Genomic DNA, 23,511 nt, shown 5'->3' with positions numbered 1-23,511 from the left:
CTCCGAGAATATAAGAAACGGTGAAAGGGAAGAATCTGAGAACGCAGAAACAGAGAGAGACAGAGAGACAGATCCAATCTCGGAGGGGCTCTCGCCCCTCCCGTGCCATGGAGGCCATGGACCAGAGGGGAAACCCTTCTCCCATCTAGGGAGGAGGTCAAGGAAGAAGAAGAAGAAGGGGGGCTCTCCCCCCCTCGCTTCTGGTGGCACCGGAGTGCCACCAGGGGCCATCATCATCACCGCGATCTACACCAACACCTCCGCCATCTTCACCAACATCTCCATCACCTTCCCCCCTCTATCTACAGCAGTCCACTCTCCCGCAACCCACTGTACCCTCTACTTGAACATGGTTCTTTATGCTTCATATTATTATCCAATGATGTGTTGCCATCCTATGATGTCTGAGTAGATTTTCGTTGTCCTATCGGTGGTTGATGAATTGCTATGATTGATTTAATTTGCTTGTGGTTATGTTGCTATCCTTTGGTTCCCATCATATGATTGCGCGCATGGATCACACCCTAGGGTTAGTTGTATGTTGATAGGACTATGTATTGGAGGGCAAGAGTGACAGAAGCTTCAACCTAGCATAGAAATTGATGCATACGGGATTGAAGGGGGACCAATATACCTTAATGATATGGTTGGGTTTTACCTTAATGAACATTAGTAGTTGCGGATGCTTGCTAATAGTTCCAATCATAAGTGCATAGAATTCCAAGTCAGGGATGACTTGCTAGCAGTGGCCTCTCCCACATAGTACTTGCTATCGGTCTAGTAAAGTAGTCAATTGCTTAGGGGCAATTTCACAACTCCTACCACCACTTTTCCACACTCGCTATATTCACTTTATTGTTATTTTATCTAAACAGCCCCTACTTTTTATTTACGTACTCTTTATTATCTTGCAAACCTATCCAACAACACCTACAAAGTACTTCTAGTTTCATACTTGTTCTAGGTAAAGCGAATGTCAAGCGTGCGTAGAGTTGTATCGGTGGTCGATAGAACTTGAGGGAATATTTGTTCTACCTTTAGCTCCTCGTTGGGTTCGACACTCTTACTTATCGAAAACTATTGCGATCCCCTATACTTTTGGGTTATCAAGACCTTTTTCTGGCGCCGTTGCCAGGGAGCAATAGTGTGGGGTGAATATTCTCGTGTGTGCTTGTTTGCTTTATCACTAAGTAATTTTTATTTTCTGTTCTTAGTTGTTCTTTATCTTTAGTTATGGATATGGAACACGAAATACCAAAAAAAATTAGGTGTACTTGCTACTCATGGAGATGGGGAAGCTCCTAAAACCCTCGATGCTGGTTATGTGAAAAATATTATGTACTACTTCAATAATCCTGAGAAAACCCCATTCAATTATGTAATTGGAGTAACGTTGGATCAACGGGAATACTTTAGGGATTACCGCTTGACACAAAAAGGGAAACTATTATGGGATCAAATTCATATATTGAATTGGTATGCTAGGCAACTATGCTTGAGATATGATTATACTTGTTGCTCTAAGGTGAATGATCCACACCTTCCCTTTTCGTGTGAATTTAATGATAATGAAACCTTAGCTTCTTATGCTAATGGTATATATGATTACTATGATGTGAACAAATAGAAGAATTTGTTGCTTTTAAGGGTGCTTATGAAATTGAATCTTTGTCTGAAAAGCATGAAGCTTATGATGATGATGCTTATAGGCCTGAAAAATTTAGCTATCTTAAAATATTGCTATGATAATTATGAATATAATTCCTATATTAATGCGCTTATTGAGAAAGTCTCCACTGTCCAAGAAGAGACTAATATTTTACAGGAGTCTACGGAAGAAGAAATTGATGAAACTGTGAGCTCATTGGATGAAAAAGATGAGGAGGAGAGCGAAGAACAAAAGGAGGAAGAGCGGATTAGCTACCCATGCCCAACTTCTAATGAGAGTAACTCTTCAACTCATACATTGTATAATTTCCCTTCGTGCTTACCAAGGATGATTGTTATGATGATTGTTATGATCCCATTGATTCTCTTGAAATATCCCTTTTTGATGATGCTTGCTATGCTTGTGTCCAAGATGCCAATATGAATTATGCTTATGGAGATGAACTTGCTATAGTTCCTTATGTTAAAAATGAAATTGTTGCTATTGCACCCACACATGATAGTCCTATTATCTTTTTGAATTCTCCCGACTACACTATATCGGAGAAGTTTTGCCCTTATTAAGGATTACATTGATGGGTTGCATTTTACTATTACACATGATGATTTTGATAGATATAATATGCATGTGCTTGCTGCTCCTACTTGCAATTATTATGAGAGAGGAACTATATCTCCACCTCTCTATGTTTCCAATATGATAAAATTGCAAGAAACTGTTTATACTATGCATTGGCCTTTACTTTGTGTGCATGAATTGTTCTTTTATGACATGCCGATGCATAGGAAGAGAGTTAGACTTCGTCATTACATGATATATGTTACCTTGTGCTCACCACTAAATTACAAATCATTGTTAATTAAAATTGGCTTTGATATACCTTGGGATCCGGATGGATCCATTACTTGAGCACTATATGCCTAGCTTAATGGCTTTAAAGAAAGCGCTGCCAGGGAGACAACCCGGAAGTTTTTGAGAGTCATTTATTTCTGTTGAGTGCTTTTATATAGTTTAAAAACAACAAAAATAAAGAGTGCGACCCAAAACTTTTTCAAAAAGGAAAGCGAAAGTAAGAAAGACAAGCATTGTTGAAGTGGGAGGTAGCCTTGAACTTTGTTCATGCTCACGGAAACTTTGTGAATCTTGATTACAAAAACTTTTCAATAAATATAATTATCCCCTTGTACAATTCCATTGTATTATAAAAATAATGTGCCAAGGTTTGCCCTTAGGATGTTTACATTTGCTTGATGGTTTGTACGGTGCAGGACAGAAACTTTGGTTGTAGTGCGCAATTTTACATTTTTAGCTGGAACGTCAAATGGTTCTGATTCTTTTTGCACTGTCTTCCTATACAAATGGTTTATTTTTCTAATTTTGGTAGAATTGTTCAAGTATCATAAGTATGGTGAATGTTCGGATTATTACAGACTGTTCTGTTTTAGACAGATTCTGTTTTTGATGCATAGTTTGCTTGTTTTGATGAAACTATCGATTCATATAAGTGGATTAAGCCATGAAAAAGTTATATTACAGTAGACACAATGCAAAAACAAAATATGAATTAGTTTGCAACAGTACTTAGAGTAGTGATTTGCTTTATTATACTAACGGATCTTACCGAGTTTTCTGTTGAAGTTTTGTGTGGGTGAAGTGTTCGATGATCGAGAAGGTCTCGATGTGAGGAGAAGGAAGAGAGGCAAGAGCTCAAGCTTGGGGATGCCCGAGGCACCCCAAGTAAATATTCAAGGAGACTCAATCGTCTAAGCTTGGGGATGCCCCGGAAGGCATCCCCTCTTTCTTCAACAAGTATAGGTATGTTTTCGGATTCGTTTCGTTCATGTGATATGTGCAATCTTGGAGCGTCTTTTGCATTTAGTTTTCATTTTTCTTTTATGCACCATGCTGGTATGAGGTAGTCCTTGTTTGATTTATAGAATGCTATATGCACTTCACTTATATCTTTTGAGTATGGCTTTATAGAATGCTTCATGTGCTTCATTTATATCATTTGGAGTTTGCATTGCCTGTTTCTCTTTACATAGACAACCGCCATTTGTAGAATGATCTTTTGCTTCACTTATATTTGTTAGAGCGTGGACATATCTTTTGTAGAAATAATTAAACTCTCTTGCTTCACTTATATCTGTTTAGAGAGATGACAGGAATTGGTCATTCACATGGTTAGTCATAAAATCCTACATAAAACTTGTAGATCACTGAATATGATATGTTTGATTCCTTGCAATAGTTTTGCGGTATAAAGATGGTGATATTAGAGTCATGCTAGTGGTAGTTGTGGATTAGTAGAAATACTTGTGTTGAGGTTTGTGATTCCCGTAGCATTCACGTATGGTGAACCGTTATGTAACGAAGTTGGAGCATGAGGTATTTATTGATTGTCTTCCTTATGAGTGGCGGTCGGGGATGAGCGATGATCTTTTCCTACCAATCTATCCCCCTAGGGGCATGCGTAGTAGTACTTTGCTTCGAGGGCTAATAAACTTTTGCAATAAATATGTGAGTTCTTTATGACTAATGTTGAGTCCATGGATTATACGCACTCTCACCCTTCCACCATTGCTAGCCTCTCTAGTATCGCGCAACTTTCGCCGGTACCATAAACCCACCATATACCTTCCTCAAAACAGCCACCATACCTACCTATATGGCATTTCCATATCCATTCCGAGTATATTGCGATGCAACTTTCATCATCATCATATACATGACTTGATCATTCATTGTCATATTGCTTTGCATTATCGTAAGATAGCTAGCATGATGTTTTCATGGCTTGTCCGTTTTTTTGATGGCATTGCTACGCTAGATCATTGCACATCCCGGTACACCGCCGGAGGCATTCATATAGAGTCATATCTTTGTTCTAGATATTGAGTTGTAATATTGAGTTGTAAGTAAATAAAAGTGTGATGATCCTCATTATTAGAACATTGTCCCATGTGAGGTTATCAAAATAAAAGTGGCCAAAGAAGCCCCCCCCCCCAAAAAAGGGAGACAGGCCAAAGAAGGCTACAAAAAATAAGAAAAAATGAGAAAAATGAGAGAAAAAGAGAGAAGGGGCAATGTTACTATCCTTTTACCACACTTGTGCTTCAAAGTAGCACCATGTTCTTCATATAGAGAGTCTCTTGAGTTATCACTTTCATATACTAGTGGGAATTTTCATTATAGAACTTGGCTTGTATATTCCAATGATGGGCTTCCTCAAATGCCCTAGGTCTTCATGAGCAAGCAAGCTGGATGCACACCCACTTAGTTTCAGTTTGAGCTTTCATATACTTATAGCTCTAGTGCATCCGTTGCATGGCAATCCCTACTCACTCACGTTGATATCTATTGATGGGCATCTCCATAGCCCGTTGATATGCCTAGTTGATGTGAGACTATCTTCTCCTTTTTTTCTTCTCCAGAACCACCATTCTATTCCACCTATAGTGCTATGTCCATGGCTCATGCTCATGTATTGCGTGAAGGTTGAAAATGTTGAAGCGCGTTAAAAAGTATGAACCAATTGCTCGACTTGTCATCGGGGTTGTGCATGATGTGAGTATTTTCTGTGGTGAAGATGGAGCATAGCCAGACTATATGATTTTGTAGGGATAACATTCTTTGGCCATGTTATTTTGAAAAGACATGATTGCTTTATTAGTAGGCTTGAAGTATTATTGTTTTTATGTCAAATGATAGACTATTGCTTTGAATCACTCGTGTCTTAATATTCATCCCATGATTAGACATATGATCAAGATTATGCTAGATAGCATTCCACATCAAAAATTATCTTTTTTATCATTTACCTACTCGAGGACGAGCGGGAATTAAGCTTGGGGATGCTGATACGTCCCCGTCATATCTATAATTTTTTATTGTCCCATGCCAATATTATTCAACTTTCATATACTTTTGGCAACTTTTTATACTATTTTTGGGATTAGCATATTGATCCAGTGCCCAGTGCCAGTTCCTGTATGTTGCATGTTTTTGGTTTCGCAGAATATCCATATCAAATGGAGTCCAAATGGGATAAAAACTAACGGAGATTTTTTTTGGAATATATATGATTTTTGGGAAGAAAAATCCATGCGAGACGGTGCCCGAGGTGGCCACGAGGCAGGGGGCGAACCTACCCCCCTGGGCGCGCCCCTGACCCTCGTGGGCCACCCGTAAGGCAGTTGATGCCCTTTTTTCGCCGCAAGAAAGCTAATATCCGGATAGAGATCGTGTCAAAATTTCAGCCAAATCGGAGTTACGGATCTCCGGGAATATAAGAAACGGTGAAAGGGAAGAATCTGAGAATGCAAAAACAGAGAGAGACAGAGAGACAGATCCAATCTCGGAGGGGCTCTCGCCCCTCCCTTTCCTAGCTACCACTTGTTTTTCAAGCCTCCCAAATTGCCATGATAGCCTCTAACCTTTTTCAACCATCCTAGCAAACCGTTGTTTGGCTAAGTTACCGCTTTTGCCCAGCCCCTCTTATAGCATTGTTAGTTGCAGGTGAAGCTGAAGTTTGTTCCTTGTTGGAACATGGATATGTTGGGATATCACAATATCTCTTATTTTAATTAATGCATCTATATACTTGGTAAAGGGTGGAAGGCTCGGCCTTATGCCTGGTGTTTTGTTCCACTCTTGCCGCCCTAGTTTCCGTCATACCGGTGTTATGTTCCTTGATTTTGCGTTCCTTACGCGGTTGGGTGTTATGGGAACCCTTTGACAGTTCGCTTTTAATAAAACTCCTCCAGCAAGGCCCAACCTTGGTTTTACATTGTCCTAACAACCTAAGCCTTTTTCCCTTGGGTTTTCGGAGCTCGATGGTCATCTTTATTTTAACCCCCCCCCCCCCCCGGGGCCAGTGCTCCTCTGAGTGTTGGTCTGAAATGGGCAACCTATGGGGCCACCTCGGGGCAACTTGAGGGTTGGTTTTACTCGTAGCTTGACCTATCCGGTGTGCCCTGAGAACGAGATACATGCGACTCCTATCGGGATTTGTCGGCACATCGGGCGGCTTTGCTGGTCTTTTTTTACCATTGTCGAAATGTCTTGTAACTGGGATTCCGAGTCTGATCGGGTCTTCCTGGGAGAAGGAATATCCTTCGTTGACCGTGAGAGCTTGTGATGGGCTAAGTTGGGACACCCCTGCAGGGTATAAACTTTCGGGAGCCGTGCCCGCGGTTATGTGGCAGATGGGAATTTTTTAATGTCCGGTTGTAGAGAACTTGACACTTAACTTAATTAAAATGCATCAACTATGTGTGTAGCCATGATGGTCTCTTTCCGGCGGACTCCGGGAAGTGAACACGATCTTGTGTTATGCTTGAACGTAAGTAGTTTCAGGATCACTTCTAGCTTCTCGACCGTTGCGTTGCTTCTCTTCTCGCTCTCATTTGCGTATGTTAGCCACCATATATGGTTAGTGCTTGCTCCAGATCCACCTCATTACCCTATCCTACCCATAAGTTTAAATAGTCTTGATCTCGCGGGTGTGAGATTGCTGAGTCCTCGTGACTCACAGATACTTCCAAAACAGTTGCAGGTGCCGATGATACCAGTGCAGGTGACGCAACCAAGCTCAAGTGGGAGCTCGATGAAGATCTTGATTGTTGTTTTGTTTCGTTTCCCGTTGATGAGTAGTGGAGCCCAGTTGGGACGATCGAGGATCTAGCATTTGGGGTTGTCTTCTTTTATTTTGGTTCTGTAGTTGGACCTTTGATTGTACTTCAGATGATGTATGAATTAATTATGCATTGTGTGAAGTGGCGATTGTAAGCCAACTCTTTATCCATTTATTATTTACTACATGGGATGTGTGAAGATTACCCCTCTTGCGACAAGCCTACCATGCGGCTATGCATCTAAGTCGTGCCCCGACACATGGGAGATATAGCCGCATTGTGGGTGTTACACCAATGCCGCCCTCCCCCTTTTGTGCGCGTGATCTGAGTCATGCGTTCTGATTGGCCAAACCCAAACCCCACCGATCGTACATGTGCACCGTTGGATGCTCCCAGATTGAACGACAACCCTGAGCCCTTTCGACAGCACATGATGTACATGGGTAAGCACTGTGCGCATGCGTCGTGCTGCTCACGCTTCCTTCTCTACTAGGTTTTCTAAACAGGCTACTGTTTCTCGCCACTCCTCTCATCGGTTTCCCGCCTCTTCTCCCATCATTTTCCCGCTACCAGTGTCAGTGCTCATTGAAGGCTAGCGGAAACACACCGGCCATGTAAATATCACACACAGTTTCTAAAAGCACAAATGTGTGTGATAGGAGGGTGTAGGTCCCATAGGGTGACCATCATGAAACGCCTTAATGGCAAGGAGGCAATTCTTATCAGTAAGGGGCAGCTTCCCATCCACTAGCCTAGTCAACTAGAATGCAGAAGTTAAGCATGCTCGGGCTGGAGTAGTCCAAGGATGGGTGACCCGATGGGAAGTTGCATATCTCAAGCTTCATTTAAATGCCATGACACGGTCATTATAGAGATCTGTTATATCTCTATAGTGACCTATCATGGCAATTATATAAACCTTGGGATCCTTGTTTTGCTAATTTGTAGACTATGTTTTTATTGGTTATTTTTTTCTCTAAAAAATTAAAGAATGATTGACTTGATCTATCATGGCGATTATATAAACCTTCTATGTTTTTATGGGTTTTTTGCTCTAAAAAATTAAAGAATGATTGACTTGACCTATCATGGTGATTATATATACATTTTTCAGGTTGCATGTGGGGTATAGGGGGCATGGTGTTCTTCTCGAGCATGTATCCCTTGTGCGGCTTATAGACGCGGCACATATCTGTGGGCTCCCCGAGGTATATATACTATCCTTTACCGACAATTAGGGGGGCCCGCACAATCTATCCCTTTGACTCAACACGAGAAGGGTTTGACCATGATGGTTTCCTATTGATACTAGTAAGGTACATGTGCATTGCACGCATGAGATTTGGTAACCAAATTATGAATAAATACCACACTATAGCATGTAAGCTTTGAGTCATATATGCATGATGTAGATGTTTGTTTCATTCTTATAGTTCATCTCATCCAAAATCAATTAGTTTTATAAAACTATTTTAAGATTCATGGAATTGTGCATTGTAAAGCATAAAGTAAAAACAAAAAGTGACAATTCATTTAGAAAAAAAGTTTGGGCAATTAAGATATGGAAGATTCTTGTGGAAGATTCTAGAGAACAAAGGAGAAGTGCTTGTGTTTTGAGGTTTGTGCATTATGCTTAAGTTCAGCCATGGAGTCTTCTAGATTGTACATGTGGCAGAATCTGGTGGAATATAGATGATATCCAATGACCAGTAGTGCTCGGATTTGCCATCTCTATACCATCGGATTAGCTTCATCCAACGACCAACTTCCAAAGTTATTCGCACACTATATAGGGGTATATATATAGATATAGATGTGTCTCATGGTAGACCAAATAAAGTTTGAGCGCATGCGTGAGACGACCCTCCTCCTCCCACCGTCGCCGCCTCGAAGTTGGGAAACTGACATCGTATGTATTGAACCAGGCTTGGAGTCGGGTACGGTGTTCGGTTTGTAATGTAGTTGGTGGCCCATCGAAGTTGTGCATTTAGGATTTAAACACATCACACACCACCATACCCATACATTTTGATCGACCACGTCTCCCTTGTGCGGTTTTTGGTGACGACACGCATATTTGTGGGCTCTCCAAGTGTATATATATTATCCCTTTGACCGATAATGAGGGGTATGTGTTGGCCATGAATGGATTCCTCCTAGTTCGTGATAGGGTCGGTCATCGTCACATGTCGCTCAACCAAAGCTCGAGCTCATGCGTTTTCAGGATTCCCTCCCACATGCTCGGATTGCTGGGTCGACCTACATCATACCCTGTGTATCTTGTCATTAACTACCTTGCCTTCATGGTTGTTGTATGTATCGAGAGGTAGGCACCACATCTAAATTGTACATTATTCTATATTGAAAACACACATCATCCCTTTCCAATGTACATTAGTTTGGGCCGCATGCAAGAGGTGTTGGTTTTGTGGTCCCTCTCATGTGATTTTTCTGATGGTTCAATCTATTGACCCAAGCGGTTTATGGACAACAACAACTGTCGTTTGACCAAACGATAGATTCATTGGTCCGTCTTATGGTAGGTCATGGCAACATGCATGTATGACCAAAGTATCGATCATTACGTGCATCTGCCCCGCTGACACGAAGTGGGAAGTGGTGGTCCAAGCATCCTAGCTAGGTACGACATTATGTCATTATATATATAAACACTATTCTGACCACGGGATCAGAATACTATTCTGATCACAACCTGAACTTCTTGAGTTACACATCCTGAACTTCCCTGTGTAGGAACCCGACCTTCGGGCTATCTTCGCAACTGTGTCTCCCCGCGTGAATTATTCTGGTCAGTTGTGTTCTATGTGATATAAGTGTAATCCAGAAACTGTTTTTAGCAACTAAATGCCCATTTAAAATAGGAATCTCGCTCGTTGGCGGATTTGCGCTTGGGACATGATGCCCTTGTGTCTATTGCAATTTTACTGCCTGAGTTGTTCGACCTGAACTTCCCCCAGTGCTAGGTTGAACTTCTGCATACATTGCCCAAATGGAGCCAGCGATATACTGTTGGAAAGCTATGGACACGAGTATCATGACCCAAGTTAAATTTTTGGCAAACTGTAAGCGGTTAAAGAGCAGTTTGGAAAACCCTTTTTCATACAAAAAACTTGAATCGTATTTTTGATCGCATTTCCAAACCATTTCTCGAAATGAGGCAAATAATATGCCATTGAAAAACTGCTGAAAAAATGCTCCATCCATATGTTGAAAGTTTTCTCTAATTTCCTATGGTTAAAGAGTAATTTGGAAAATCATAAAATTTCGCGAACCGAATAGCCGAGTTCATTTTTTTGATGTCATTTCTAAACGGCTAATCCAATTGAGGCAAATAATATGGCGTTGGAAATTTGATCAAAATGTGCTACTTTTTCATGTTGAAATTTTTCTCTAATTTTGATCGGTTTAAGAGTAATTTAGAAAATGGTACAAGTTCCACCGAGTTCGTATTTTTCGAGCCAATTTTTAACCGTATGTCCGAATGAAGCAAATGATATGGCGTTGAAAAGCTTGAGGAAATGCAAACTTTTTGGTATATATTGTTTCTCCCAATTCCTTGTGGTTTTAAGTCAATTTAAAATGGCTAAAAATGTGTTTTTGCTGTAATTTCTATAAACTTTATCGGAATGGGGCAAATAATATACCGTTGAAAAGCTACGGAAAATGCGAAACTTTTTCATGTAGATGGTTTTCTCTAATTCCTAGTCGTTTTCAAGTAATACTGAAAATAGCGAGATTGTGCGTTCTGCATTTATCGCGAAACAGATTCTTCGAAAATGCACCGCGTGAAGAACTTGAACTTCTCGGCATGTCTACTTGAACTTCACTCTGTTTTTCACATGTTTTTTTGCTCATAGCTTTCCATCCACTCACCCAAATTGAGCAAGTGATATACCGATGGAAAGCTACTGTAAACACGCAACTTTCCTATGTTGATCATTTTTTCATACTCGTGACGGTTTTAAAAGTTCTTCATCTAAAATTCATTCAGATTAGTAGTTGAACTTCCTGGTGTTTTCACGTTGAACTTCTGTGACGTATTTTCTTTTGTAATTTTTCTCATCCATACGTCAGTCTTACACAAATGATATTCCTTTGGTACAAACCTCTCTCACAATAATTTTTTTAACATTCTCCGATCGAGGACTTGAACTTATAACAACAACAAAATTGGACCTTGCCTTTTCATTTTCTCATATTAAACACACACACCATGTAGTACATGAACTTTTTCCATTCTTATAATTTGAATTTTTTCTTTTTCTTTTTGAAACCAAATTGCTCTCAAATAACAACTGAACTTCTTTGTGGATTGAGAGAATTATTTTTAAATGCAAAAAACATTTTTTGTGTGTTTTTGAACATGGAAATACAAGGTGAACCTCTCTCACACGAATTTTTGAACTTCCCCGGACAGAGCACTTGATCTTCTTTAAACAAACATTTTAAGCTTTTATTTTTTCCATAATTTTATTTCTCATCCGAAATGCATTCCTTGCAGTACTTGAACTTCTCATTGTTTTCACTATGAACTTTTGTCACATTTTGTGTGTATGCGTCGAATTACACACAATTGAAGGTCAGATCATGTTTTGCCATTTTTAAAACATGTAATTGGAGGTCGGACATCCCGCAATATAAATTATGAACTATGCATGGAGGTGCACGTGAAATTCTTGCAACAAATCTGAGTTTTTTATATACTTCGAACTTCTCTATTATTTAAATTTCAACTTCTTAGTCATACTCTTAGAAAAGAAATTATTTTTTAAAATAAGGATCAAACCTTTTTTTGTAAATTGAACTTCATAGTTTTATTTTTTAAAAGTGCTCGATTTTTGTAAATTGAATTTTAAAGTGCTCTATTTTTTGTTTGAACTTCTCACTTTTCATTACTTTAGTAAAAGAAAAAATCTGAGTTATTTTAAATATCGAACTACTCTGTTAATTTAATTTGAACTTATCAACTTTTTTACTTTCAACTTTTGTCTATTTATTTTAAAATAACATAATGTAGTTGGACTTCTGAATTGTTTGAACTTAACAACTTTTTTATTTTAAAGTTGTTGAAAACACGCAACTTTCCCGTGTTGATCAACGTTTCATACTCGCAACGGTTCAAAAGAATTTTTTGAATACATAAAAACGTGTTTTGAACGGTATACATGAAATTTTTAAACCTTTCTTTGGAATATAGCATATAATATACCGTTCGAAAGCTTATGAATAGGAGCAAATTTTTGATGTAGATACTTGTTACAAATTCGTTGCCGTTTGAGAGCAGTAATAAAATTGACAAAAACAACATTCTTTTTGTCTGTTTTTAATTTGTAATTGAAGGTCGGACGTCTCGCACTAGATATCTTGAACTACACTTAGAGGAGGACGTGAACTTCTCGCAGCAAATCTTTTAGGCTTTTAGTTTTGTATTCTTTTTATTCTCATCAGAAGCGCATTTGGTGTAGTAGTTGAATTGCTTGGTGTTTTCACATTGAACTTCTGTCACGAATTTTTATTCGTAATTCCTCACCCGTTCATCGGATTTGCACAACATTTTTTGTGTATTTTTGCACATGTAATTACACAGGGAACCTCCTTCACAATAACTTTTGAACTTTCTTCTCTCAAAAACTAATTTTTGAACTTTCCTAGGTCGACCACGTGAATTTCTATCAAAAGTATTGTTAGAATTTGTCTTTTATTTTTTTATATGAAACACACATCATCTAGTAGTTGAACCAATGTTTGTTTTCACTTCGAACTTTTGCTTTTCTACACATAGCTCCTAAAAAACTCCATGAAAACCTAAGTTTTTTATAAATATCAAACTGCTCTATTTTTTGTAATTTGGACTTGTTGGTTTATTTTCTTTTAGTAACAGAGAAATCCGAGTTTTCTAATAAATATTGAACCTATTCGTTATTTAAATACTAAATTCTAGAGCTTTTATTAGGAAAGGTGAAAATCAATTTTTATGATTTTTAATACTCTGTTTTTATAATTAAACTTCTTGTTTTTCATTCCTTATTAATGATTAAAATCTGAATTTTGTATAACCATCGAACTACTCTATTTTTTAGATTTGAACTTTTGGGTTTTTTAACAGATCATTTTTTATATAAATTTGTGTTGAGATGCTTTTGTTTTTGTAAAAAACTAAAGCCCACACGTGTGGCATCTTGCACATCGCCCACATGTCTCCATCACCACACATTTTGCCATGTATGAACAGATGACATCAGCTGGAATCTTTTTGGTTTTCGGCTTAAAAATGTTGTATCTCCTAATTAAAAATCTATTTTCACCATTAAATCTGTCTCAACGAGATCTTCAAAAGTAGACCCCATGTTGATATGTTTTGACAAAAAAAAATTCTGCCCAAAAGATGTCATGATGTTTACATTGTAGTTGCCATAGTGCTTAAACTAAAGTTGCCATGTGGCAATTTTAGTTTATAGAGCATGGCAATTTTAGTTTTTTGATGATGGCAATTCTAGTACTTTGACCATAAAAATTATTTTTTGTATGAACCATGGCAATTTTAAGTGCTTGTATCATGGAAATTTTAGTGTATGGTTCATGGCAAGTCTAGTTTCTTAATTCCCCGTTTTATAATATGTCAAAATTTACTTTTAAATGTAGAAGAAAATAGCTAAAACATATCATGGCAACTTCAGTGTAAACACCACGGCAATTCATGTGCAATAGACATGGCAACTTTTAACCCAAAAAATATTCATCAAAATATATTGATATGAGATCTAGTTTCGCAGATCTCGTCGCGAGGGAATTAATGGTGAAAACGGATCTGCAATTGGATTTTTCATTTAAGAGATAAAACATTTTAAAAACTAAAATCCAAAAAGATTCCCACATGCATGCATGCGATGACGTGGCGCAGTCTATGTGTTATAGGGTGTGTGGGCGGGTTTTGCTCCCACCACACATGTGGGCGTTAGCGCTGTCCTTGTTTTTTTATGTTTGACCTTCTTGGAGTTTGTAATAAACATTGGGCTTCTTTTTATTTTAAATTAAGAAATCAAGATTTTTCTTGAAATGGGGATTCCATGTTTTTTAATATTTTTTTTAAAAGATCAAAATTTTAAATTTGAACTTCTAGGTTATTTTAGAAATGAGGAAAATCTATTTTCCAAAGGCGGGAAAATCGATGAGCTTTTCTTTGTACAAACATATTTGTCTCTTTTTTGTTTTCTCATTTTTGTCGAAATCTCTAATTTATTAAATATGAACCTCGAAAGTATACATTATTCTAGGCGAGCCTTGTTTCGTTCTTTGTATAGAAATATCATGGTGCTTTGTTTATAGAATTTGAACTTCTTGGTTAGTTTAATTAGAACTTCTCGGGTTAATAGCGAATATGAAATGCTTTGTTATTCTCTTTTTTGTAAACTTCAAACATCTCTGTTATTGTAATTAGAACTTATTAGTTTTATTCTTTAGGGAAAAGTTGGTTTTCAAATAAGCATGAAACATTAAAAAAAATTGAACTTCATACTTTTATTTATCAACGAACGAAAAGAATTTTAGTTTTCCATATATAATGAACTACTCCATTACTTTAATTTGAACTTCTTGTTTTTATTTCTTTACTTACAAGGAAAATCTGGAAAAAAATATCGAACTGCTCTATTTTAGTAATTTGGACTTCTTGGTATTGTAATAAACATCGAACCGCTTCGTTATTTAAATTTGAACTTCTAGTTTTTTCAGAGAGGAGGGACAAGTTTTTTATATACTTTTGGAACTGCTCTATTTTTTTATTTGACATTCTTGGGGTTTTAATAAACATTGAATTTTCTTTTTTATTGAAATTTGAACCTCTAGGTTTTTTGAAACGGGGAAAATCCATTAAAAATGAACTCTTCTCTCAATTCCTCAATTTGTCCATCTCTAAATTTCTAAACATTTGTACCGCGTACTTCTCATGATTTTGTTGAATTCCCTTTTCGATTCTTTTAACCCCAATTTTTTATTCCTGGACTCCCCTCTTATTAGTGGTTGAACTTCTTCCTTTTGTAATTTATTGTTTTTGCATTAAAAACATATTGAATGTCGTACTATTCTTTCGTGTACTCTTCAGTTTTATACGATATAAATGAAAATTTTAAAAAATATAATTTAGATGGGCTTGGTTCTATACATGCATAAGTGCAAATAAATGAACATCAAATAAGGAGAATACCTGACAAAATGTGTTTAGCTCAAAAATAAAACCTGACAAAATGTGTCTGTTTTTTTCTTGCTTAATACTAGTAAGTATGCACGTGCAACGCACATCTCTCAAATATAGAAATGTGTTCTAAAATTATTTATCTTTAATCGAGTAAATGTGCTCGTGTGTTGCAACGGGAGAAACAAACTCCTTGTGCCCCCTTACGACTAATATGTGTTCTACTTATCCTCGAGGACACATGCTTGGGGGTTGTCGCAGTCAAACATGTACTTCATGGACGTGCTCTTAGCAGAACTCGGTTCTATGTTGAAGTTGAATTCACTAAAGAAAATTTGATAAAAGATAACTGAAAGAGTAATAAAATAGTATGTTGTTTAGCATAAACAGGAGTGATTGGGAGGATTTTCGAGGAATCATGAACCGGTGTCAGAGAAACTCTCATAGCCCCCCTAAAAAAATTTCCCATCAATCAATGCATAGGGACTCACCTATAAAGATCCTCGCCTACAAAGATTCAATGTTCTATATTTCATGAATTTTATGGAAATACCAAAATCATACATTCATCATTGTAGTACCCTGCATTTTCATTTGATTGAACATTGGTACAATACAGAACTAACATATGAAATAGACAACCCAAATAAAACTTAGTAATTCGAAGGCATTTCGCCTGATGCTAAGGAAAATCCCACCCATTGTTTATCCTGTTGCATAACACATCCAATAAATCAGAACAATCGAATTGTCGTGCACCTACATGACCGGTAAGGGCACTCTCAAATCATCTCAAATGCATATGTATCTCCAAATTCACACACACACACACACACACACACACACACACACATATATATATATATATATATATACAATTTAGTTCACATAAATTATTAAACTCCAGTGCATATAGCCAGATAAATTGGACCTCCGCATGGCAAAAAATCTTCCGGGTCACAAATCATAAAATTGCAAAGTTTATGTTGCCATATTGTATCCATAATATTTGTTATCCCATCTTTTGTCATGCCCGATAATCCACATCTATGGAGTAATAAAACTGATGCCATCAGACATTGGTAGGCCGTCTCTGGTGTGCGCTGACGATATGGGCCTCTATGATCGAGATTTTGCACCCAATGGCATTCGTCTATATGGGCCCTTTTATTGCACAGCGGCCTCCTATCACTTACTCTGCAGATGATTTTGAAGCCTCTGCCTCCTACATCGTAACAACACTTGACTGACATAACATAGTTATGTAATACAGAGCAATCCTACCTCTGCTAAACCATCATCATCTGCGGACCCTGTAATTCCGGAGGAGGGCTAGAGAGTTCAGACTGAGCCATCCATAGTTTCTCACAGTTGCACGCATGTTATAGCATGATCTTGCTTTCACAGTGCAAGCTGTTCTAGTCAAAGCAAGGAGTGGATAACTGCACTTCAGTTCTGCCCTCAACTTCCCTGCTTATGTATAGAGCAAGCTGAAGTCTCATGCCCCTGTAGTTGAAAACTTAAATAGTATAAATGTGCATGTGCAACACATGTCTTGAAAAATACAATAAATGTCGATAATCACTATAAATTCTAATACTTAATATACTATTGGATGTTGTACAATTTCACTAAAATTTTAAATATTATGTTAACTACAATAACAATCGAGCAGACAATATGGTATTTTACTTCCAGAGTTCACACACGTATAGTTTTTGTATGTCAAGAACACAGAGATACTGGGTGCATGCTCTTCAAAAGAGAACAAGTCATTGAAGAGCGCCACACGCCAAGCATTTTTATCAAGTACCTCGTGGGAAAGAGCAACAACATTAAATCGAGAAAAATTAATCGTGTGTAATGCATGTCTCAAGTGCTAACCAAGGGAGATTCACATGGTATAAAAATAAAGAAACTGCTGAAAAACAAATGTGTACTAAATGTTGTGATTCCATTCAAATAGTATTTTCAAAACCAAGACACCATTGTGGTCATGATGCTGCATAGAGTAACACTCCCTGGATCCCTCACGGGTCTATATGGCCGGAGATCTTGGTGGGCATGTATTACAACAACCCCATGTCCAGCCTGATGAGGGAACGACTTGTGTAGAGTCTGAGCTTGTGGTGAAAAAATAGAAGAAATGATGTTGGGCCATCAGATGAGAGATTGATGGCACAGGTCCGGATGGTGGGATCTTTACAAAAAAATTGCAAAAAGGTCCAACGCTACAAGCAAATTTGCTTTCGCTGCCCTCCCACGTCTGTACCAAATCCTTATAGAGCGAAGGCACGGGATCGAAGATTTCTTGGCTACGGCTGCGGCGGCGGCGGCTGCGGCGGCGGCTGCAGCAGCAGCGCAGATCTTGAGCCAAGTTGGGCGGGCACGCGCAGCAAAGAAGCTGATCCATCTCCTCCTCGATAGCTCCTAGCCGTTTCTTCGCCGGTGGCATGGTTTGAGGCAGATTGGATCGGATTCCTCACCTCCTCCCACTCTCAGGCTCCCAGATCAGCTCTCCGCCATCCTCCTCCGCCCACCCCCCGTCACCTTCTCTCGCGATTCAGCACTAGCTCAGCGGTCGTGGATCCTCGCCTCCTTCCCGACCGGCCGCTTCTTGTTCTACGAATAGGCCACCACGGTTCTTCATTCTTCAGGTAAAAATATAAATGTTAATTTTTTATTAGCTAGTAGATTGATACTTCATCTCTATAGTTTTATATTCTTTCTACTTGTTAATGTTGAATCTGTCCATTTAGTTGCTGGGTAGCAACAGAAGAAGAATGAGCAGCAGCCCGAGTAGCATAGAAGCTGATCTGCTCTGGGGTGATTCTTATGTTTGTTGGATTCTTATTTTTTTTCCAGAAGCAGCAAGTTGATTAGTGCTATAACTTAGTTATGGTGTTGTGTAGTGCTACTGCCTACTGGCTCATGGAGATCTTGTGTTGGCTTCAATGGCTACATCAGCCATACCAAGCACGTGTACTAACTATACATAAACGTTATCCGATTTCTAGCAGGAAGCAATACACTAGCAAATCTAGCTATTCCGGTGAGATGCACTAGTACACGAAGTAGGCTGCTCTGGCTTCGTCAATTCTTCAGCAGCAAGCCGAAACGCACACACGTGAGACACAATGGCTATTTTTCTTTTTCTCTCTCTCCAAGATACATATGTTGAATAGACACAAAGATGCCATTACATATTTTGCTAGGGGATTCGTCGGGTTGGCTATTCCTTTTAAATGCTTACTGATGATCTTTCATCCCCAAAATTCTGACATTTATTATTGGTTGGGTGCTCGCTCCAGTATTTCTATGCACATGAATATTTTCCTGTCCTTCTGAGAGTAATTAATTACATTTCCCTAATCTTTCCCATAAGCCATGCCTTTGATATGACCCATGCATGTGGCAGAAGTTTGACATGGAAAAGATGATCCCCGGTCTAAATTTGCAATTCTCACACAGGATCCAGTAATGGAGGGTAGAAGTGCGATCTCTCCTCTAGGAGAGCCCTCAATTCCAATGATCGCAGCATGTGCACCAGCACTATCAGGTGACAATAGCGATACGAGAAAATCAAGATATCCTAATGTATCTAACATTATGTTAATCCCTTGTGTGCTATTTTGATTGCTAAAAAACTGTTTGCAGCCATGGAATCGGTTAACAATGTTCAAAATCAAGATTTCAGTGATGCAACGTCATTCGCAGAAATTAATTCCCCAATGCTTCTCATTAATGACTCCAGTACACCGAAAAAAAGAATCATTCTCTCAAGAGGTACACATAGTTTTTTATTTTAATATAATGTATGTAACTTCTTATTTTTTGTCCATATTAAACTGCATGAATACATTCATGTTTGATAGGAAAATATACACTTATCATATGTCATGTCCATGTCAAACCTTAGGTGGCAAACAAATATGCTAAAACTAAACATCTGGGATATGTATGGTAGAAATTAGACAGCCCTATTGTGTTATAACACTTGTCACAACCTGTAATACTCTCATTAAATGGACATTCCATATGGGAGTATTAATTTTTGGCAGTGACAAAATGAGATATCATAACCGAATAACATGTAGTCTTTAGAAGTGAGATGGTGTTGTCACGTGAGGGTAATGTTACTGAACTTGCATTCAATGTTACAGGGTTCTTTGTATAAACCCCAGTGTGACGAGGAATTGAAGCCAAAAGTAGGGATGGTATTTGATGACATTGCCTCAGTGCTAGAATTTTACAGGACATATGCACACAATGTCGGATTTGCTGTGCGTCTTAGACAACAGAGGGTCGTAGATAATGTGCTTCAATGGAAATGCTTCCTGTGTGCAAAAGATGGCTTCCGTCCCGAGAAAGGTATGGTTGTTGTTGAGGCTTCAAAGAAAAGGAGAAAGGTTAAATTGACTAGATGTGGATGTGAAGCTTATATATGTCACTCGAGAAAGGAATGGAAAATACAAGATAGCTTCACTCACTGAATATCACAATCACCCTTTTGTGCCACTGAGCCAGCAACACTTGATTAGATCCAATCGTCAAATTAGTGAGAGAGTGAAGACAACACTTCACGATTGTCAGAAAGCTAGCATTGGCATTGCCTTAGCATATAGGCTACTTAATGTTAGTGTTGGTGGTTTTCAGCATGTTGGGTGCACCCAGAAAGACCTACAGAATCACTATGGTGGACTGAAAAATAAAATAAGAAATTGTGATGCTCAAATGTTGGTGGACCAATTTGGTAGATTGAAGACTCTGAACCCTGCATTTTTCTTTGAATATGAAGTTGACGAGGTCAGTACATTGATTCGTTTATTCTGGACGGATGCATCAAGTAGGAAAAACTATGGGCATTTCAGCGATGTCGTATCTTTTGATTCGACATACAGCACTAACCAATATGAATACACCTTTGCGCCCTTCACTAGAGTAAACCATCACATGCAAAGTGTCTTTTTTGGGGCGGGGTTTCTACTTCATGAGACAGAAGAATCCTATATTTGGCTGTTCAGGTCATTTCTTAGAGCAATGGGTGGGATTGCGCCTAGAGTGATCATAACTGATGAATGTGTTAGGATGAAAAATGCAACCAGAAAAACTCTACCGAACACGACACATAGATTGCGCATGTGGCACATTATGGAAAAGGTTCCAGGGAAGGTACGCCTGGAATTGAGGAATGACCTTGTGTTCTATGATAGGCTGAAACATTGTGTGTGGAATTCTGAAACACCTGCTAAATTTGAGGATAGATGGCAATCTTTCATCATAGAGTTTCAGTTGGAGGACTATGAGTGGTTTGCCAAAAGGTATAAGCTTCGTGCGACATGGATACTAGCTTACTTTATGGACATTCACCTAGCTAGTCTACTCAGGACAACTTCTATTTCAGAGAGTGCAAATTCATTTTTAAACGTTTCATTCGTCACAAGCTTACCTTTGTTGAGTTTTGGCTAAGGCTTGACACTGCTTTGAAATGTCAAAGTCAAAGTGAGCTGATTGCCGATAACACAAGTGAATACACAACAAAGTGAGTTGTTGACATCATGGGAAATAGAGAGACAAGGCAGGGTGCTATTCACCCATGAGGTTTTTGAATTGTTTCAGGCTCAGGTGCTTGCTGCCAGAGATGATTGTGATGTTCAGCAGACAGAAAATCATGAGGGGATTAAAATCATGTTTGCCAGCGATCAATACAAGAAGATTAGAGAAGTGTGTTATGACACAACATCCATGACCGCTAAATGTTCTTGCAAGCTTTTTGAGTCCAAGGGAATTGTGTGCCGTCACATTATTAGGGTATTTAGGGGTGCGAAAATAAATGAATTGCCAAGCCTTTGTATTCTTAAGCGATGGAAGAAAAAATGCAAAAGGTATATTTCTTATCATGTTGATGTAGACACATTAATAGTTATCTACTTTGACCCACATGATGATGATGATGTGATAATTTTCCTATTCGTAGGGACATTGTCTATGATGGGGAAGGGAATGTGCTTGAAGAAAATTTAACATATTTGGTTGACATTGCTGTGAAAAGGAAGATAGTTGCTATGAGGGACAAGCTAGAAGATCTCATAGGAGAATCCAAACACTCCATGGAAGGAATTGAATTCCTACACAATAGTTTGTGTGGCATTGAGTTGGGTTTAGCCCAACTAGTTTTGACCGTACCATGCAATACACAAGAAAATGAGGAGTCGTGTATTGGGAGTGTCATTCCAAAGGATGTTACAATCCTCACACCTAAGGATATCAATGCAAGGGGCACATGCTCTAGAATAAAGGGCCATAGGGATGGTGCGAGGAGTGGATCCGGTGAGAAGAGAAGGCCTGGAATTCATCAAAAAGTCGCGCACAAATGCAGCATTTGTAAGGAAATGGCGTTTCATGATGCAAGAACATGTTCTAAAAAACAAAAAACAAAACAGTAGAGGTTTGTGCTCCTTCGTGCTTCGAAGACTACCACATATTTGTCGTGCTATGACCACTCAACTAGGCTGATTAAAATGATTAGGCATACATAAATCATTTACCAAAGATATGTGCACCTTCCATTTTTTATTGGCCGATGGTATGGCTACAACAAGGATGTGTGTATGTGCTTTAGTACTAATCCTTCGTCCATGACATGAGCCAACCTGCCATCTTGTTCATTTTTTCCCATGCTTATGTGGTTTTCTTATTATTACAAGATGTAATATAATGCATGCCATCAGGTTTTTTGTTTATAGCTATCAAATTTGAATAATAATTTGCATCTGCAGGGCAGTCATAAAACTCCCTTTAAATTGCTCAATGCCACTTATTTGTGGTTCTCATTTGTGCTTTTAACTAATCATGGAATTGTAATTCATTTATCATAGGTCTATAATGGAATAATGAACAAAATATTTGTACTCTCTCCAACTATCACATGCCATTTTATTTGATTTGAAAACTCTCTTGTAGATGCTGGAAAGACAGTTTAACTTACAAAGTTATCCTGATTGGTTACATATGTATTAATATGTTTCAAGAATTTCATCCCAAGTTTGACATATAGGTTATGTATCCTAGGTTGGGGTGCTGAATGCAGCTAGACATATATAATGATTGTCTCTCTTCTCGAGATATGCTATTTGGTAAATGTTTCTGAATGACACCTATTTACTTGGTGTGTTTACCTAGGTAGGTCGAACTGATCAAGTCTATAAGAGTCCAATCTCTCCCAGCAGGAAGCTCAATTACCAGGAAGCACTAACACGGGGCAGAATGATAGATATTTTCGGTCTTGTACCAGCAAGACGCTTGTTGGGCGATGATAATTTCAGTCTTTACCACTTGGTCTTGCCGGCCATATACTAAAAATGATATGTATGTTTCATGTACTCAAGTACTTAAATGCTTGCTGAGCACTGATAAATTCAGTCCTTAATTTGTTGTACTTCCAGTTTGACATGTACGTGTGGTTCTACTTGCCTCTTGTGATGTGTTCTCATGTACTCAAGTACTGAAATGCTTGCTGAACAGCGATAATTTCAATCCTTAAATTGCTATATTTTCCAGTTTGACATGTATGTGTGGTCGTACTTGATTTGGGATGGCTTATTATCTCATGTGCTAAAATATTTGTGATATATATTGTCGTTTCTTAGTGACCAAGATGTTCGACTCTCTTCAAAAATTAGTGGTGTCACATAACTGTGTCTGGATTTTATTTCATCCAGTAAATATTTTTCACAGATCTTATATGAGACGAGTTTGTTTCAGACTAAGAAGATATGGGCATTAGTACTGTTCATATCTGAAAAATGGTTTTATTTCACGAAGACTTGAGGTGCATAATGCAAATGTCCTATTTCATGTCGAACTATCAGTAGGGGGGTTTCTGCAAAATCTGCATTAAATGGGTTGAGATGCCTCCACCTAAATCTGTACCATTGATCTGCAATCTAGTGGTCCAGGATCATTTCTTCTATTTTTTCACCACAAGCTCAGAT

General features: G+C 38.4%; 1 long non-coding RNA gene across 5 annotated transcripts; it reads left to right on the top strand.

Annotated features, from left to right (window-relative positions):
- The first annotated feature begins 17,663 nt into the window (after nucleotides 1-17,663).
- On the top strand, nucleotides 17,664-23,069 carry LOC123154105 (uncharacterized). Of its 5 annotated transcripts, none has more exons than XR_006476677.1 (7): nucleotides 17,664-18,174; nucleotides 18,538-18,644; nucleotides 18,989-19,076; nucleotides 19,175-19,303; nucleotides 19,681-21,402; nucleotides 21,495-21,965; nucleotides 22,700-23,069. It is a non-coding gene; the product is annotated as an uncharacterized lncRNA (long non-coding RNA). The 5 variants fall into 5 exon arrangements; XR_006476674.1 differs by having other exon boundaries at nucleotides 18,535-18,644; XR_006476675.1 differs by lacking the exon at nucleotides 18,538-18,644 and having other exon boundaries at nucleotides 17,681-18,174; nucleotides 19,681-19,888; nucleotides 21,137-21,402.
- Nucleotides 23,070-23,511: the final 442 nt, after the last annotated feature.

The sequence above is a fragment of the Triticum aestivum genome, chromosome 7A, assembly GCF_018294505.1.
Source record: "Triticum aestivum cultivar Chinese Spring chromosome 7A, IWGSC CS RefSeq v2.1, whole genome shotgun sequence".
Lineage (NCBI taxonomy): Eukaryota > Viridiplantae > Streptophyta > Magnoliopsida > Poales > Poaceae > Triticum > Triticum aestivum.
Note: the sequence above shows the minus strand (reverse complement) of the source record. Positions and strands in the feature narration are given on the sequence as shown.